The sequence below is a fragment of the Calliphora vicina genome, chromosome 1 (assembly GCF_958450345.1).
Source record: "Calliphora vicina chromosome 1, idCalVici1.1, whole genome shotgun sequence".
Taxonomy (NCBI): domain Eukaryota; kingdom Metazoa; phylum Arthropoda; class Insecta; order Diptera; family Calliphoridae; genus Calliphora; species Calliphora vicina.
In genome coordinates, this window is record NC_088780.1 from 101,100,154 (window position 1) to 101,120,553 (window position 20,400).

Consider the following 20,400-nt stretch of genomic DNA (forward strand, 5'->3'; position numbering starts at 1 on the left):
ACCTAAAATTTTTTCAGGATGATTTTTTTTACTAATGTTCACCAAACTGGAGGGTGAGAATGGCCAAAATCCAACTTTCGTTTATTAAGGGCCACCCTAATAAGCACGTATCTTTGTTTCGACTTAATATTCAGTTTCTAATTAGAGCAAAATTCAGTTTATTTAGTATTTGATCAATATTTGGCGGACACTGAAACTAAATTTTATGCTTAGATAGATTGACTTTCCAAAATTTTTTATTAGCTAGGATAAATTACGATACCGTGTTTTTGAATTAGTGAACAAACATTTTATTTTTGATTAAATGGTTTAAGGTTTTCTTAGCTTAATTTGAAAATCATAAAAAATATTTTAAGTTATATATCATATATGTCACCTAAAATGCAAAATAACGTAACATCACTTTTCATAAGTTTATAGGAGAGGCCATAAACGATATAAAAAAGAAAATACTCGAAATATTGAAACAAAATTTTCAAATCTGAATTACGAATTAATTAAGAATAATAGGAAACTGCCTAAAATAAGGTAAAATACTATTTATTTATTAATTAATTATTCAAAACAAATATGTTATTCTGTTCAAGAAAATCATGCACTTGATGATACGTAGTTTATTTTGGTTATAATTTCATTATTTTTGATAGTAAACGTTTAAAATTGTGTACTCATATGCAGCATGATGTAGTAAATCGCAATCAACAATAAAGTCTATTTCAAATTTGTTGATGATACGTTTTTTTGCATTTTAGGTGACGATATATTAATATTTGTAATTAAGACAGTAAGTTTAACGACTTCAAAAGTGGAGCATGATATCCCTACCAATACTTTTTGATTTAAAACTTGAAGGTAATGATTGATATACGAATGACTCAAGATATTTATAATTATTATTTCGCTAACAACATATGTATAACCAATATTTTTCTATATTGACCTAAATTATAAAACAAATTAATTTGTATTATTAAAATAATGCTGCTACAAAAAATAATTAAAAAAAAAACGAAACAAAATACTCATTATCACTCATGTTCTTATATTGTTCTAATTTTTTTTTTGTTGACTACAATAAATAGTCATAACAATTGAAATTGCAGCAGCAACAACATGTTAAATTATTAGCTCATAAATAAGTTTTTATGTTTATGGTAATAACTAGTTTTTTTTTTACTGGTTCTCTATAACTTGTAATAAACCAAAAAAAAAAAAAAACTTCAAATAAGTTTGATTTACAATGTTAAATTTTAGAATATTTTGAAATATTAACAACAACAAAAAAATCAAGTAAACAATAGCATAACTATAAATAAATATGTAGATCAGTTTACAACATTAACCGAAAAAACTGCATTCTATAGAACAAACACTTGTGTTCATAACTAATCAATAGCGAGTTTTATACAGCACAGCACCATTCTATTTAGTCATACGTAACTGATCTTTGACAAGATTTTGAAATTTTTAAAGAAACAACCTCAACACTTGTTGGAAATACAAGAATATCTTTGTGTTTTTTGTTAAAGTTATTTAATAACACAACTCTCATTACAACAGAATCATGTAACAAGAAACTACGGTTATATTTAACAATTTCCCTCTCTCACTGCTAAATTACGCTCTAATAACTGATTTTCTTTTTCTCTGCTCTATTATTTACAAACAAAGCTGTGATATTTTTCCTTTTATATACAAAAACAAAACTGGTTTGTTTACAAACATTCCATTTGTTTACCTTCTTATTATAGCAATCTGTGAGAGAGAGAGCTAGCTCTCTTGTTTAATTTCAGTTTAGTGCTCTGTTGTTAGGAAAACTAAACCCCTGTTAACCGTTTCATTAAATGTGTTTGTTAAATGTTAACTGGTTGTTAAACCGTTTGCTGTTAGTTTTTATTATTTCACTCTCTTTTTAACACTATTCACCTTTTATTTTCTCATTATTACACCTGCAAATGTAATAATAAACAAAAATTAAAGTTGAATTAAAACCGGTTTTCTTTTGGACTTATTGTTGGTTTTGTTGTATTTGTTTACTTTGTCTTCCATCTTTCATTTCTTCAAAACCATGCTTTTGCTGTTTTTGTTATTGTTGTTGCTGTTTTTTATCTCCCTACTACTTGCCGTATTTCGTTAGTAAGAGTCTAGTGTTGTGTTAATTTGAGGCTCCCACTTGTTTCTCTGTTGTGGCTTAACTTCAGTTTAGAGCGAACTATTGAGGCGTTTTAACGTGTTGCCGCAGTATTTCTATGTTAGAAACGTTTACCGACGGTTTAGTTTTTATTTTGTTTGACTGTGTTGTCCATTTTTCTATAGTTATTGTTGTGGATTATAGCGGTTCCATTACTTATTAATTGAACAGAAAAAAAAAACAAAGAAAAGAGTTTAATTAAACGCCCAAACCTTTATTTTGCAAAACGTATTGCATATTTTTGTGAGTGTATTTTAAATAAATAAATATTTAACTGTGTTTGTGTTTTATAAAACTACTACTACACATGCTCAGTGTAAATTAAATAAATAAAAAAAATTATTATAAAATTGTTTACAAAAATTTTAACAAAATTGTTGGTGGTAAACAAAGCACATTGTTTGTTTTTTGGTGGATTATAGAACAACAGGTGTTTTTTTATAGAAGGTGCAAAAAAAATTATTGCAAATTGAAAAGTGAGTTGAAAAAATTTTTAAACAAATGAAAATAAAAATTAATTTATTTTACTAAAATTAAAAAAAAAAAAAAAAAAAAAATTAAAAAAAAAATTCAATTGAATATAATTTGTAATAATTATATTTTTACTATTAAAATTCATATTTTCTCCACACTGTGTTTCATTTAAGAGAGAATTATAACGGTTTCATCAATGAAATGGAAAACAAAACATGAGTAAAAACAACAACAAATTGCATGTTAGTAATCAAATGCAAATTTTAAAAAACATGTTTAAACATGTAATAAATAATTGTTATGATTTAAGTGAATTTATAAAAAGTGAAGAAAGTGCATTATTTACAACAAAAAAATAAAACAACTTTTAGTGATTTGTTAAAAAAAATTAAACAGATTTGTTTAAATAAATAACACATAAAAACAGTGATTAATGCAAAATAAAATGGCTATAATTATTCTTTCCTTAACAATGGGTTTATTGGAGTAAAAATAAAAAAGAAAATGGTGTAAAAATTTAAAAATATAAGAAAATAAATTAGAGAATATATTAAAATTTGATTTAAATCAAAACTGTGGAAGAAAATGTGCTGACATTTTACATAAATATCCAGGACTAGTGTTCTTTAAGATGGTCTTCATAAAAAGATTGTATTAAAATTGAAATAACAATAAAAAAAATAATTTATTTTAGTTTTTTTTTTGCTGTATTTAAAACAATAAACTTTTTTATTATTTATGCAACACGACAATCGATATTTGGAGCATTTGTGCCCGTAATTTCTACAAATGGATATCAATGAGTGCTTATTTGATTATGGAGTAAAAATATTTAGTAATTATTGAATATTGATTTGAAATTTATGACAAGTTACCATTTAGGTAAATTTATCAGCTGGGTATTTTACACCGTAGATATCTATTTGTTGCAATTACGGTCATTAGTTGGCTAACCTTGTTATCAGCTGTTTTGACGTTGTCATATAACCCCTGATTAGCAATGATTTTTTTTTTTAACTTTTCACTTATTTATTGAATCTGCCTAATCATTAGGCCTAACAATAAGTGTTTAAATCTTATAACTAAAATTAAAACTAATTGCTCTCTAACGAGAGCATTGCTTGATGCATGGACCTCATCTTATCGGGGTGGTAAATCTCCTCTACGAAGCCTTGATCTGGTTTGGCTCTGTGCGAGAAGCCGAGCAAGCGGATTTGGGTGGGATTGCAGTTTCAGTATATATTTATCGCGGACTTTCTTAAACTCATCCTTCACTAGTGGCACTTCCAAGTCCCTGTGGATGTTTGAGCAATGATTTAACTCCATTAGACTTTTTTTGTTACTGTGCCATTAGAGATTGATATTATGCGGATAACACATAAACGATCTAGTTTCTGGAGATTATTATTGTTCAAACTATCCAATACATAAAGCCAAGTAGTTCTTATACCCGTAATTTTAACAAATAGATACCTATATACGGTATACCTATCTACGGCTGCTAAATTTATCTTAAAGTTAACTTCAAATTAATTTCAAATCAATATTTATGGGTAAAAATTGCCAAATATTTTTACTCCATAAGTAACTAAGCACGGATTTATATCAATACCAGTAGTATTAGTCAATTGGCTTAGCAGCCGATGCACTCACTGCACATATTTAGGTACCATTACAATTTTTGCTTATCAAAATTCGATGTTCGAATTCTTATTTTTAGTAATGCAGTATAATAAAACACACATCATAGTAACTGAAATTGTAATTTCTTTTTTTTTGTAAATATGGCTCAACAGCAAGCCAGTAAAGTGACATTTTTAGATATAATTATTGTAATAATTATAATTTTTTTTATTAAAATTAAAGATAGATATTAGTGCTAGGTTTTAGTTAAAAAAAAATTATAAAAACGTTTTCACAGAAGTGAAATAATGAGTTGACTCTTGTAATCTTAAAATCATTGATTTAAATTTGTTTGTACAAACTTTACTTGACAATAACACTAACTTTCCATTTCTGCATCAAAACTAAAAAAATTTCTAAATTAGACATATCTGTAAAGAAAATTTGGGCAAATTTATGCCTTAAGAAAACACATTTTTTTCTGAAGTAATTTAGATAATTTTTTTAATAAAAAAAAAAAAATTTTCTTTAGGTTATTTTGATATATTGGTCACGAAAGGGTTTAAAAGGAAAGATACAACAAATCACATGTTTTATACGTCAACAAAATACATTGATTAACATATCGCACTCGTTTCATATTTAACCCTCTAACCCGCAAGAGTGCCTCAAGGCATGAATTACAAAACATCAATTATCTCAAAAAAAAATCATATTTTTTTTTTTATATTTAACTGAGACTTTAGTTTACAGATTTCTTAACATTTCTCTAGATTGTCGAAATGCATTCTGACTTTTAGTTTTTCTTCTGTCAGCTGTTTTGTGATTGATGTCTTCTAATTTTAGCAAATGAAATTTTGAGCGCGATTTTTTTTTGCGTGTTAGAAGGTTAATTTCATATTAAAAAACTATATATCTAAAAGTTATCTATATTTTCACGAGGGTTTATAATCATCCGCACAGTTCTTTATATAATAAATTTACAAAGAAGATTTCTGGCCATTAAAAATCTAAAAAACGATTGTATTACTTGTTCTAAAAAAACACAGTTTTAAAAATAAAAAAAATACAAAGAGTCAAGGAGTTAAACATATCCAAAGAAAAATGTGACGAAAATTTGTTTGTTTGTTGCCGTTTACGTTTACACGATCAGTATAAAGTAAAATGATAAAAGTTGTTTTAGCGTTTTTTATGTTGATTGCATATAAATGCATACCTGATCTAATAAGGTAAAAAAATTATGACAGCCATCCGTATTTTCTCTCAATGTTAAGTGTTTTAATTACAAATTGCATTTAGACCATCCAATTAATTTTTTTCTATACAACATTTGTATATATCATATTAAGTACTTGTGGGACAATGCAAAACCTGATCTTACCCCATAACGTCCTAACGACTTAAATGCATTCACAGATGAAAAGTAGAGTTTCTTTTAGATTTTTGTAAAACTACACAGAGAAAACAAATTCGTAGTAACAACCAAATTTGTTGCCAATCTAATGATTCTAATATTGTGATAGAATTTTACAGTTGTAGCTACAAAATTTCATAAGTGGTAACAAAAGTTTGGTTGCTTCAACCAAAATTCTTCTTCTTTATCAACTGACTTTCTGTGGATTGAACCGAAAAATTCTGTGTATGCAAACGAATCATTCGATTGGGAACAAATTGGGTTGTTACTACGAAACTGTCTTTTCTGTGTACAATACAACTTTATTTATGACAAATTTTAACTTAATTTAACTACAAATTATGTGACATATTTCAGTAAGAATATTAACACCTATAGTTAGAGCTAACCCTAAGTTATGTTGTTATTTATTTTTTCGTGATTTAGTCATTTTGCTATATTCGATTGCTATATTCGATTGCTTTTTCGTTACTTGGTAAATCTTAAAATAAGAAAAAATTAGTGGTTAATAAAAAGACTTTCCAACATACGTATAAGGAAAGAAACTGACACAAACCAAGTCACTTAATTGACACCTCGGTGGTAGGAACTAATTCTATTGCTAACACTTGAACATACGAAGAGCACCTGTCACTCTAACAACACATTGTCATTGACCCCATTTAGCTACTCTTAGGGCCATTATTACAACTTAACTTATTACAACTTTAAGTTCGAAATAGTAAAAGTTAACTTTAAGGGCACCTTTTTCTATTACTTAAAGTTAACTTTTACTATTTCGAACTTAAAGGCAAGTTGTAATAATGGCCCTTAGACAAATCTCTAATCTAATATTGTTCAGTGTTTGTTGCCACAATAATACTGGTCCTAAATATTTATTCATCCAAGAAATTATAAAACAATTTTTAAATTCTTTGTTAAATTGTCTATTTTTTTCACGAGCTCGATTTGAGAAATTATCGCAAATTTCCAGTAACTCCTTCAAGTTATTGAAAATCCAAATTTCAAGATATGTGAATGTGTCGAAAATGTGTTTTTCAATTGCGAGTTGTGTTAATTATTTTAAACAAGAGTAGCATTATTGTGACTAGTGATTGATACAAAATTTTTGGAATACTTAGTTTTAATCTAATCTTATATCCAGTTTCAAAAACTGAAATTCGCTTTGAAAATTTTGCTTTTGACTCCAATACACATATATAAACAAATCTAAAATATATAAAAAAAAAATATCTTTGAGAATGAGTTGACATGAGTTACTCTAAGTCTACTCTAAGAAATTCACTTACGTGACCAAATCTTATTTTGCTAAATAGATCTAGAATTTTTGTATTGAAAATCAGCAAAATAGATCAATAAATGAGTGAGAGGATTTCAAATTGGGGCCAATATTGGATTAAAGGGTTATTTTGCATTTTAAAAGGGTTTCTAAAAGAACAGTGCTTTTTATTAAATGTATTCTTTTAAATATACATTAGGGTGGCCCTTAATAAACAGTCTATCTCACCCCCAGTTTGGTGAACATTGGTAAAACAATCATCCTGAAAAAATGTTTGGTAAATCGGTAATGACTATAAAATTTTGGGATCATTTTAACCTCAAGTGCCATTAAAGGTTAATTTCCATTTGTGTGCTGTTATTTTAAATACTAGACTTCATGTTATATTTTTCTTAAGTTTCATCAAAATCGGCCCAAAAATATATAACATTTCGCTATCTTTCCATTAGAAATTCCAAATATTGAAAAATTTTACCTTTGACCTTCACTATTTAAGGTTTAGCGTTTTCCAATTTTAGTAAAACTTTCAGAGTATATTTAGAATTATCTGGACTATATATTCTGAATAGGTTCTACTTAAAATTCATAGCAGTAAGGAAATTGGGCTCATTTGCCAAAATATTTCCAAATAATTAGTTTTTCTCAAAAATTGCAAAATTTAAACCGCAGGTACGGAGCTATTTTCATAATTTTTTCAAATTTTATTGTCTATTATATTCTCAAAAACGGCAGTTTCAAAACTCAAATTGAGTTTTGAAACTGCCGTTAATAAAAATTTTGTTTGGTCATACGGTATCCCACGAAGCCAAAAACTCATATACAAGTAAATATGGACATATTTTAAGTAAAAATGAGCTTTTATTTTAATATTTCTCAAAATATGTTAATTTTGTTCCTACATTTCTTGTTCTAGTGGCCTGAGACACTTTAATGGTCTGGGGAATTTTCAAAAACTTTAAAATTTCTGTTTTTTATGTCTCTTTTGAACGATAATTACGTACACATTTCTCCTCTTTTAAATTAAATTACAAAAGTAATTTTTGAATGGCAAAATTGTTTCAAAAACTGAAAAAATTGCATTTTTCCCCTTGTAAATGCATCTCAAAACTTCAGAGGGATGATTTTTTTTGCCAATGTGCACCAAACAGGGGGGGGTAACTGGCCAAAATCCAACTTTTGTTTATTAAGGGCCACCCTAGTATACATATTAAAAGTTTACTCAAAAATTGTTTTGTACTGCTAAACCTCATAAAAAACTTTTAACCTCAAATATATTTGAGTGTTAGTTTTCAATTTTTCTCTTTAGAAATCCGTATTTAACCCTCTAATGCTTAAGCACGCCTCAAGGCACTCTTCGCAAAAAGCCAATAAATGCAAACATAATATGATATTTCATTTTAAAAAACTTTGAAAGCTTTTTAAAATAATTTAAGTGCGTTTTTTAGCAATTGTTACATGAGTTTTTGAAATGCAAAATCAGTTATATTTGCATTTATTGGTATTTCTACGATGAGTGCCTTGGGTAGGCTTGGACATTAGAGAATTAAATATCTGAGGTTTTTTTTGGCAAAATTTAAATCGTTTAAGAAATTGGTGGGTATTTTGACCACAAATGAATGTCCAATTTTTTTTTTCTTAAAAATCCAGAGAAAAAATTTTTTTTATTAGAAAGAGTAATAAAAAAACGTTTGCTTTTTAAAATTTACCATAATCGGATGAATTTTTGCCATAAATGCAACAATGCAACAAATATTCGAATATTTTATTAAAAATCTAGAACAAATTATCTCATTTTCAAAACTAATATTTAAAATGCATTTTTATTGACCTCAAAAGGTGTTAATTTAAAATTTTGAAATTTTTTAAAGTAAACTCTGCCTAAAAATAAATTGGGCTGTATTTTTAAGCGTAAGAAAATGGGGGTATTTTGACCACTAATGCATAAAAGGGTTAATTTAAAATGTTTCTGTTTAGAAATCTTTATTTATCTTTATGTTCGAATAAAATTGAGGGGGTACTTTGACCGGAAATGTATATAAGGGTTAATTTCGAATTCTTATGTTTGAAAATCCATAGCAAGCTAAAATCGAAATAAGGCAATATTTAAAAACATACCAAGTAGCTTCCAAAAATAAGGGGGGGAGGGGGCAATTGACCCCAAAAGCATTAATTATTATTTTTAGCATTACCCCTATAAAAAGTTTATATTTTAAATATACCATAAAAACAACCATAACTATCTGTTAAGGAAATACCAAAAATATCTCCTAATTAAACTTTTCCTTTAATTGCTAATCATTGAACGTTGTCCAGAAACATTTTTCACCAAAAATAGCAATATAAATTTGTCATTAAAATAATTAACTAATTAAACAAAGACATAAGGAAAAAACAAACCGAAAACATTTGTCCAAATATAAAACAATCAAACTGTTTTAAACCGCTTGCTTAGCAGAAGAAGAAAAAAAAAACTAATAAAATAATTATTTTCATTGCAAAACTCCCTCAACATATACGATGCATACGAGAGACACACAAGTTGTATTCAAATTCAAACATTTGCAATAAAAAACGAAACGAAAAACTCTAAAATTGAAAAACATTAAAGTGAAAGGTAATTTTTTTGTTCGGTTTCTATTATTTAATCTTCATTCATGTACTCGTACACAGAGTATTTGAACTGAGTGAATATTCATAAAATGAAGTTGATTTTTGGCAAAAAAAAAAAAAATAAAAAAATCAGGCTAATCCTCTGACTAGTTGTAGTCAAAATCTTGATAAACATTTTAAGTGAAAAACGTCAGTGAAATTGTGTTTTATTTTCTGTTCAAATTGTTTTGCAGTTTACGACTTTGAACAAACATACGGAGTACTTGTTGAAATTAGACAGACAGACGGACGGACAGATGGACAGACAGACATGCATGTATGCTTGTATGTTTTAAAGATCATCAATAGAAATTTGGTTTTGTTTAAAAGGGGATACACAGCTTTTTATTAAATTTCTTTTATTTGCTAGTTTATGGTCTAAACCGTAAAATGGCCAAAATAATCAGCCAACTTTTACTTACCGTACTTACACTACTGATATAAGCAGTCAACAAAATATAATTGAAACAAAAGAAACAATTTACAATTTACCACCAACTATAAAACAACAACTGCAACAACCACATCATCATCAGTCTCATAATCATCTAAGACGTCATCATTATCTTCATTACAAAGCAGGCTGTTTGACTGTTAAATTAAATTGAAAAACAAAAGAGAGGCAAGGAAAACCTTTAGGTGCTTCTTAGTGGTTTTTGTGTGGCATACAACACCATCATGGCCATGCACCACCACAATACACTGCAATGTTTAATGTGCAATGACGTTTTTGGGATTTTATGTGCGGCGTCGCGTCGTCATCGTCGTCGCCGGCGCATGCAATTGACCTCATTTAATAAAAACAAACCAAACCAAGCAACAATTGTTAACTGAGTGTCAGCCAGCAAGCCAGCCAAACAGTCAGTTATACGGACCAGTCAATTTCCCAAACCAAATAAGTTTGGCTTATTTCTTGGCTTTACAAAAAAAAAGTGCTAAAAGAAATAAAAGTTGAAATAAAACTTAAAATAAAATGAACTGCTCAAGAAAACAAACCGCCAACTCAACGCAAAAAATGAGACATTGTTATTTTAGTTTAACTGCACTTTTACCGCCAAGTGCTTAACGGCGTTTTTCTTTGTTTTTTTTTTTTTTTTTGTAGAATAACGCAATTTCTTTCACTGTTTACCGAGCAAATGAGGTCAACAGAAATATAAACATCATGATCAAATTCGCCAAAAAAAAATACAGAAACACACTAAAAATAATAGTTATTGAAAAACATACTCGTACATTCATAAAGTACCAAACAACCAACCAACCAACAATACAAGTACTATTTTTATTTTCTTGCTTTTAAATGTGATCTACATTTTTCTCTCCATTTTATTATTTTTTCTACTTGTTAATAATATTATTTTTCACAAAAATGCGCATTGTTTAAATATGTTTGTGAACGTTTTACAATGGAAATTGAGCAGAAATCGCGATGAAAATATTTTGTGGCAAAAAGGAGTTTGTTACAGTTAGTTAGTGTAACCTAGCAACAGCAACTGTCATTAAATTATTTTAACTTTTGAGTGGAAAAAGAAAAACCTTGATCAGATTTAAACACCAAACTGAAAATAATAAGTATTTGCTACGATTTATTTTAGGAATTTAATGGTTAAACTTGTTGTCACAACTACTTACATTCGTATCATTAAAATAAAACTTTTTTTAAACAAAAGTCCATTAGTAAAGCTGCCCTAGAGGGAGAAAAACCAACGGGGATGGGGACCGGTTCTAGTTTTAAAACTTTATATAAAAAGGACTTGTCGTGTTTTAGGAATAAATATTTTACGTTTCCCAATCTTATTCACAGAATTTCTTTTTTAAAGTTTAAAAAATACACTGTTGTTTTAGCTTACCAAGCATTTTGACCCCAAATACACTAAAGGGTTAATTTCAAAATTTTCTTTTTAGAAACCAATTTTAAGATATTGTTTTTTTGCTTTAAAATATGATGGGGGTATTTTGACCCCTAATGTACTAAAGGGTTAATTTAAAAAATGTTCTCATTCGAAAAGTTAATTTTTATCCAGAGGCTAAACTTTGTATGAGGGTTTTTGACAAAAATCTTTCAAATTCAAAATTTCCGTTAACTTCAACTTCATTGGAATCATCTAAGTATTTTTGAATCGTACAAAATAATATTTAGTTGGTCCCTTTAACCTGAAAAGAGAAGAAATGGAGAGAGAGCTAGTTATTTAGCGAAAAGGGGGATGTTAAGACATAAGAGTGTGTTTATTTAGTGTATTATAAGATGTCTAATTAAATTTTTCAGAATTTTTGCATCCAAAATATCGAATTTTGTACCATCGAATCGTCATATGCGAGAAGTTTTTCTTCACTTCTTTAATTTAAACAAACAAATCTTTATACCCTTCACCAAATTCTACATAAAAAATTGTTTTTTAATTTTTTTTAAAAAAAGTTTTTTAAAATTTTTTTTTTTTAAATTTCTTTAATTTATTTTTTTGGAAAAAGAATTTATGACAAAAAAAAAATTTTTTGATGAAAATAAAATTCGGGTTAAAAAATATTTTTTTCCGATTTTGACCCATTGTATGTCCAACTTACTATGGTCTTATATACGTCGTTGCAAAGGTTTTTGAAATATCTATCATTAGATATCCATATTGTCTATATTAATGACTTCGACCGAGCCGGAAGAATTTCGGAGATATTGATGTATGAATCGTGTATGTAAGTTATTTGGGGGCTTCGGAAAGTTGATTTCAATACACAGACGGACAGACGGACATGGCTATATCGATTCCGCTATCTATAACGATCCAGAGTATATATACTTTATGGGGTCGCAAATGAAAAATGTGGAAATTACAAACGGAATGACAAACTTATAACCCTTGCCACTCATGGTGAAGGGTATAAAAAAAGTGCCGCTGTAGCACACCGCTATGTGTTCAATCGATTTCAACATGCGAGATATGGTCTGTGCGGTTCAGATGTGGTGACTTTGGCACGGAATACAATGATCGCCTAGGCCTTCTTCATGGAGGCATTACTCCACAAAGAACGTTGTCAAACTAAAAAAGAGTTTGCAAAATCACTAGGAGCTACTCAAGCAGAAATTTCTAAACGTTTGCGAGCAGCAGTATTCATCCAAAAGCAGGGAAATTGGATACCATACGAACTGAAGCCGAGGGATGTTGAAAAACGATTTCGCATGTTGGAAATAAAGAAAATCATTTATGCACCGAATCATTCCTTGCGATGAAAAATGTAACCATTGCGATAACCCGAATCGTCCGATATCGTATTTAAAGCCCGGCCAACCAGCCGAAACGACACCAAAGCCAAATACCCATGACGCTAAGGTAATACTCTGTATTTGGTGTATTTGGTGGTTTGAAGCTGCTGAAATCTCTCGAGATCATCATAGGAAAACTGTACCGAATGCAACAGCGAGCTTTGGCCGAAAAACGACCAGAATATGCCACCAGACACATGTTGCAATACCTGGAATTAAGGCGATAGAAAGTTTTCACTGGTTTTATAGTCCAGACCTAATATTTATTTCGATTGACGAAGAACGCTTTCTCTGAGATACGCTTTACATTGGCTTCAAAAGATGAGCAGTTCTTTTGCCTCGGAATCCATATGTTGCCAGAAAGATGGGAAAATGTCATAGCTAACAATGATCAATACTTTGAATAAATTTATATTTCACAAATGTTTCAAAATAAAAGCTAAAATATTTTTAAAAAAATCGTAATTTTTAAGTTACTTTGTGGAATTTTGACATTGAGACCATTCTAATCCGGGACAGTAAACAATATTATGGTTGAGTTGGTATTAATCACTTTAACTGAAACTGTAGCTCGTTTTGGTATCGTAGATTTGGAAAAATTTTAAATTTTGATGAAAAATGGGTTGAATTCGGAAGGCCCTAGGATTATTTCTGTTATTAAATTTTTAGCATTTTTTATTTTAAAACTATTCCTGTTGAGATACCTTTCAATGAAAAATATATCCAGAAACTTTTTGTCTATGAAACAAGTATTAACAACGGGTTTATGGCCAAAAAAAATTTACGAAAATTCCAATTCAATTTTCAAATTAAAAATTGAAATGAAATCGGTCGTCAATTGTGTACGATATTTTAAAAACACCTGAGCAAGGAATATATCAAAATCTGTGGTCGAATTACAACAAATTCGCAAACGTTCAATAATGTTGCTTGTCTGAGCACTAATTTAAGGCCCCACAGTCCGATTTGTGTTTGGTCCGTTGTCAAAATTTAAACTCTAATACATACTTCTTTTCTAAGACTGTTTGACAATCGTAATAGCCAGTTAACACTGTCAGATTTATTTCCCAAATATTTTCATTCTGCTCCTCTCTGCGCTGTGAAGAGTATCCTGAAATTTTCGATTATTGTCAAGGATCTGGACTTTCTCCAACACTCTCACGCTCTGTTTCGAAATAGACATTTGAGTGGCTTGTTATATATGACCGCTCTATTTAGCATCATCAATTGTTCCAAACTCCCAGAATTTTTCAATTACTCTCTTCACAGTTGTCAATTTCCAACTATATTTGATAGAAAATGTGGCCGTTAAACATTCTTTATTGTTTAGCAATGAAGATATGTTATTCTCTTGTGAAATACTTAATTTTTGCACAGCCCTTACAACCCCTGTCTATACGTGAAAAATGTTTATCATGATAAACGTCAAAATCGTTGTCAAGATAACAAATTATCAGGTATAGTCTCCATTTATTAGTGTTATTGCTTCGTTATGGCAAAATTGTTAGTATTTTTGCTACTTGTTAGTACTTTGTCTTGACAAGAAACGTCATTAATTGTTATGATAAATATTTGTCAAGTATAGACAGAGGGTTAACAGCAGCTGTTAAATTGAGGCAAATTCAATATTGCGTGATTTTTGGAACACTTTTTGTTGGACTGGATTTATATAGTGAAGAAAGGCGTACATATTTCAAAATGAAGCAAGGGACGTTGTCAATTCGACAATGGTAAGGTGTAGATTATTGGTTTTTCAATTGACACCGCCATTTTAATCTGTCTTTCTGTTGGAAGCACGATCGATCTAGAATGATTTTTTTTTATTCTTTTAATGAATAACAAACCGCGAATCGTTTTGCTTGTCTGCAGATACACCCAGAGTCTCTGGCGGTAATCGAACCCGTAACCCTCCGATTACTAGCCCAGCACACTATCGTCTAGTCTATTGGGGCACCCTTTTTTTGTACTAAATATTCCTTCTCGTTATTTGGTATTGAAATTTAACCAAATTAATAGTTTATCTGGCTCTGTATAGTGAAATATAACATTACTATTTAGTTATATAATTCTCTTTTTGAATTAAAACCTTTTAGAATAATCTTTAAAAACTCCAACTCCTATACTTTGTAGCTGTCTAAAATTAACTCATTCGTTTTAATGTCTTTATACGCTTGTCTTAAAAACAATGAAAAATATGTTCACTTAAGTTGTTTTGTTTGTTGTCTCAGACGTAAATAAACATGTCAAAAACCCGTCCAAATATTTCATCTTTATTTTGTTTTTAAACATATTCTTTTGTTTCCTTTTTTAATTCTTTTTAAACTACAATATTGTACCCCCATATACTAAATAATAATTATCAAAACTTCTTAATCTAATACACAACTTTTTATTTTATTCATTTCTATTTACAGAAAGAACTCTCAACAAAGAAATCAAAGGAACGTGTGTTTTAGAACTGAATGAAAAAAAACACTTTAAAGCGGTTAAATAACACTCCTTAATCTTATTTTATACAACCGAAAAAAAAGAATTAGAAAAAATAAATAAAAAAGCAGAGATAATCAGTTTTGCAGCTAAAGCATACAAACAAAATATACAACAGAATTTGTGTTAAATTGAATTTATAAATAACAAAATGTCAGTGAATGAGTGAAGAAGAATCTGTTAAATGCACAACAAAAAAACGAAAAAATTAATTTGTTAAATAAGTGAGTGAAACGTGTTTATAATTTAGAATTCAAACCCAGGGGTGACATTTTAACAAAAAGTTGAATAAGATTAAAAAATTTTTAAAAATCTAACAACTTTTTTTTGATATTAATAATGAAAATAATTTATTAAATTGTGTTGTTAAGGCTGATTATGTGTTTGACATATTATAATAATGATAAAATTGTCTTTAAATTAAATTTAACCATTTTTTTAAAAGAAACTGAGATCATCTTCATTAGCAACAATACAAAAAAAGTGTTTTTTTACAGAAAAAAGAGCAATAATATTACAGAAATTTTTTAAATAAAAAATAGATAAAAAGTGTCATATTTAAGTTTATAAATTTATTTAAAAAAAAATACAAAAAATCTTTTTTAAATTAACAACAGCTATCGATTCCAAAAAAGTTAATTTGTTGACTAAATTTGTCATTGAAAATTGTATAAGTATATGTGATGATTTAAATCTTTTGCTCGTAAATTTGTGGATTATATTAAAGACCCCATCTGCGCGACTATTGTGTATGGAAGGTGACAACATCAACATCACTGACAGCAACTTTATTATAAAAACCATCTGAAAATGTAAGTAAATTTTTTGATGTTTCTTTAGTTTTTCTTTGAATTAATTATAATTAAGTTTTATTATAACATTTAGTAAACCACAAAAGGTCTTCAACAAATTGCACATTATAATTGTTTGCCACAGACGTGAGAAAAATTATAGGTAAACAATATTTAAAAAAAAGTAAATGTCTGTTTCCACGATTCATATAAATGGACTCAATGGATTTTTAATTATTTATAATTAACAAGTAAGAGAGCTATATTCGACTGTGCCGAATCTTAATACCCTTCACCAAATTATACTTCAAAATAAAAATTTCAAATATTTTTAGGTAAACAAAATTTATTTTTTTCCCAAAATAGTTTTATTTTTTGAAAAATTTTTTTTTTCGAATTGTTATTTAAATTTTTTTTTTTTAATTTAAAATTTCTTTTTTTAATTCAGAAATTTTTTTAAATTCAAAAAAAAAAATATTTTTTCAATTTTTTTTGTAAAAAAAAAATCGGGTTAAAAAATATTTTTTTTCCGATTTTGACCCATTGTAGGTCCAACTTACTATGGTCTTATATACGTCGTTGCAAAGGTCTTTGAAATATCTATCATTAGATATCCATATTGTTTATATTAATGTCTTAGTCAAAAATAGGTCAAAAATCGAGGTTGTCCTAGTTTTTTCCTCAAACCTCAGCCATTTGTGGACCGATTTTGCTGATTTTAAATAGGAAACTTCTCGAAAGCATGTCTGACCGAATTATTGAAGATTTGGATCCCGAAGATATCTGGGGTTTGCAGAAAATTGATTTCAACAGACAGACAGACAGACAGACAGACAGACAGACAGACAGACAGACAGACAGACAGACAGACAGACAGACAGACAGACAGACAGACAGACAGACAGACAGACAGACAGACAGACAGACAGACAGACAGACAGACAGACAGACAGACAGACATACGGACGTGGCTTAATCGACTCCGCTATCTATAACGATCCAGAATATATATACTTTATAGGGTCGGAAAATTATATTGTGGAAATTAGAAACGGAATGACAAACTTATATATACTCTTCTCACAATGGTGAAGGGTATAAAAATAAGAGATTTATAATAAATAGAGTATCTTTGGAACTCGGTTTTTGTTTTGAAGGGTGTATAACTGTCACTTATTCCCACTTATTATTGTGTAAACAACAATCTTTTTTTTTGTTGCTTCGAAAATGTCAAATTTTGTGCCAACAAAGCGTCATATGCGGGAAGTTTTGCTTTACATTTTTAATTTGAATAAAAGAGCCGCTGAAGCACACCATTTGCTCTTCAAAGTTTATTGTGAATCATTTCGCACATGCAAACTCTTCTTTCAAGGTCTCTCTGATTCAATTCGAATGGTACGCAATTTAAAACGTTTGCGAACTAAAGCCGAGAAAGCTTGAAAGATGATTTTGCATTTTCGAGCGCTTGAGCGCTGTAAAAGAAAATGATTTTTTTCACCGCGATTAAAAATTGATCCGTTACCATAACCCGAAGCGTAAGAGATTGTATAAGAAGTCCGGCCAACCAGCCGAATCGACATCAAAGCCAAATACGCATGGTGCTAAGGTAATGCTCTGTATTTGGTGGGACAAAAGGATTCTAGCTATTATCAGCTGCTGAAATCTAGCCAGACCATCACAGGGAACCTGTACCGAATGCAACTGATTCGGTTGAAGCGAGCATTGGTCGAAAAACGCCTAGAATATGCGGCCAGACATGAAACCGTAATATTTTATTATGACAACGCTCGGCCTAATGTTGCAATGTTAAAAAGTAATTAGAATGCAGTGGTTGGGAAGTTTTGCCTCAGCTGCCTTATTGTCCAGACCTTGTAACGTCCGACTCCTAATTGTTTCGACCGATGCAGTGAACTTTTTCTGGAATACGCTTCTTTAAGAATGGAGTATCCGAAATTAGCTTGATTCCTTCTTGGCGTGTTTCCCCCATTTTACTGGCTTCATAATCGTCCTACGGAGTGAGCTGTTCATAGTGTAGCGGATAAATTTGAGTCCACTTGTAAACAATTAACAAAAACCCGTACGACGACGAAACGCAAGATTTGCCGAAAACATCTGCGCTGTGCAGGAGAATCCCAGGCAGTCGATTTCGAGCCACTCACAAGAGCTCGACCTTCGGCATACGGCAATTTGGCGTCATGACTGGGCCTGCAAACCGAACAAAATTCAACTGACCCAGGTGCTGAATGTAAACGACATGTGTTCGTTGAAGGGGCCCCTAAGTAGTTGGAAACTGATCCTCAACTTCAGTGATGAGGCTCACTTCTTGGTGAATGCTTACGTCAACAAAAAAAAAAATTGTGAAATTGGAGGCGAGATCTAAAAGCGTACAATGCATCCCAAAAAAGACACTGGTTGGTGAGAATTTTTTGCTGGCGTCATCATTGGTACATATTTCTTTAAGATCAACGCTGGCCAGGCCATCACTGACAATGGAGAGCGCTATAGGTCGATGATTACTAACTTGATTGGGTCTGAATATAGAGAACAGCGACAAGTGATTTCAACTGGACGGTGTTACACAGCTCATGTCACATTGCGATTTTAGAGCACACAAACCACAGCGGCTCTCGAATCCAACATAACTCATGCCATCGGTCAAATTCAGCATTATTTATATATCAAAATAAATGTTTTGTAACTCAAGACATACAATTTTTTAAAACATTTATTTTGATATAAATCCCACTCGCATACCACTACGAGATCAGAAAGCTCTTAAAGGAATAGACCTAAGCTATCTTTCGAGCAATAAAAAGTTAGCTTTTGCAAAAAAGATAGTCAACAATTTTATGTTTTGAGTTACAATACATTTATTTTGATAGATATGCCACTTGCATCCCATTAAGCGACCAAAACCTCTTAAAGGAATGGACCCAAGCTTTCATTTGAGCAAAATAAAAATTAAAAAAACGGCCCATTTGGAACAAAAAGTAAATAAAGTTTTAATTTTGCCCAAAAAAAACAAAAAAATTTATGACTTGAGTTACAAAACATTTATTTTGATAGATATCCCACTCGCATCCTACTAAGCGACCAAAAAGCTTCTCAAGGAAAAGAGCAAACCATTCTTTGGAGAAAAAAAGGCCGCTTTTTGAAGAAAAAGTAAAAAAAAATTTTGATTTTGGAAAAAAAAAATGTCAACAATTTTTTATTTTATTTTTTTAAATAAGATTGAAGAAATAGCTATCTAAACTATTTGGGACACATTTTGCTAAGAAAAATAAGTAATAAGTTACATAGATGAGAAAAAAACACCTGTTTGGCCAAAATGTCAAATTTTGTCCCCCTCTAACTCCGAGAGTTCTTGACCGATCTTGTTGAAAATTTGTGTCTGATAGGATTAACATTGGTGTAAATTTCATCCCGATAGGAAAACATAGATTTTAAAGGTTGGTTCACTTGACATGAAATCCCCCAAATACAAAAGTCATGTCAGCAAGTTTGGTAACGATCGGTCCACAATTAATCATAGCTCCTATATAAATATTAAAGGAAAACTGTTTATAATCATAATAACGGTGTAGGGTATCATATGATCGGGCTTGACCGACTATTCTTTCTTTCTTGTTTAAATCTAAAAATAGGAAACGCTTAATGAAAGACCCTTTATAATTGAATATTGTTTAAAAAAATTAAGTTTTCAAATTCCCATTAGTATCAAACATTTTGTGGCTCTTATTTTTTGTTTAATTTAATTATTTTTTATACATATAGCTATGATCAAAACATTTGCTGGCAATGCATTCTGTCGTTTATGATATAAAAAAATAATTCTTTTCATATTTGTATATTAAAAACAACTATAGAAAAACATTATTAAACTTGACTTGTTGGCCTTCAAAAAAAACTGAAAAAATATAAAGTTGAAAGCAAAAACTGGTGCTGGTTGTTTAGCATATAAATCTTTTGCTTAAATACTATTTAGAATAAAAATTAGTTTTAGGTAGAAATAATAAAAAATTAAAAACAATATAAAGGTAATAATTTTTATACAAAATACAAAAAAAATAAACACAAAATGCATATAATTAATAAAATATTTAATGACAGCTTTTAATACGAAAAAAATACAAAACATAAAAAAGTTAACAAATCATGTATGTTATGGAACATTTTTCATGGTCTATTAAACATATAATTAAATTTCTTTTAAATTATTGGGTTTTGGGAATGCTG

The 20,400-nt window shown here is 29.5% G+C and overlaps 1 protein-coding gene across 1 annotated transcript in view; it reads left to right on the forward strand.

Annotated features, from left to right (window-relative positions):
- Positions 1-2,139: 2,139 nt before the first annotated feature.
- The window catches only part of Cad99C (cadherin-99C), a 287,105-nt gene continuing 268,844 nt past the window's right edge, over positions 2,140-20,400 (forward strand). The window contains exons 1-2 of the mRNA XM_065515250.1: positions 2,140-2,667; positions 15,301-16,185. The gene's annotated coding sequence lies outside the window, so the exon portion shown is untranslated. The remainder of the gene's footprint in view (positions 2,668-15,300; positions 16,186-20,400) is intronic.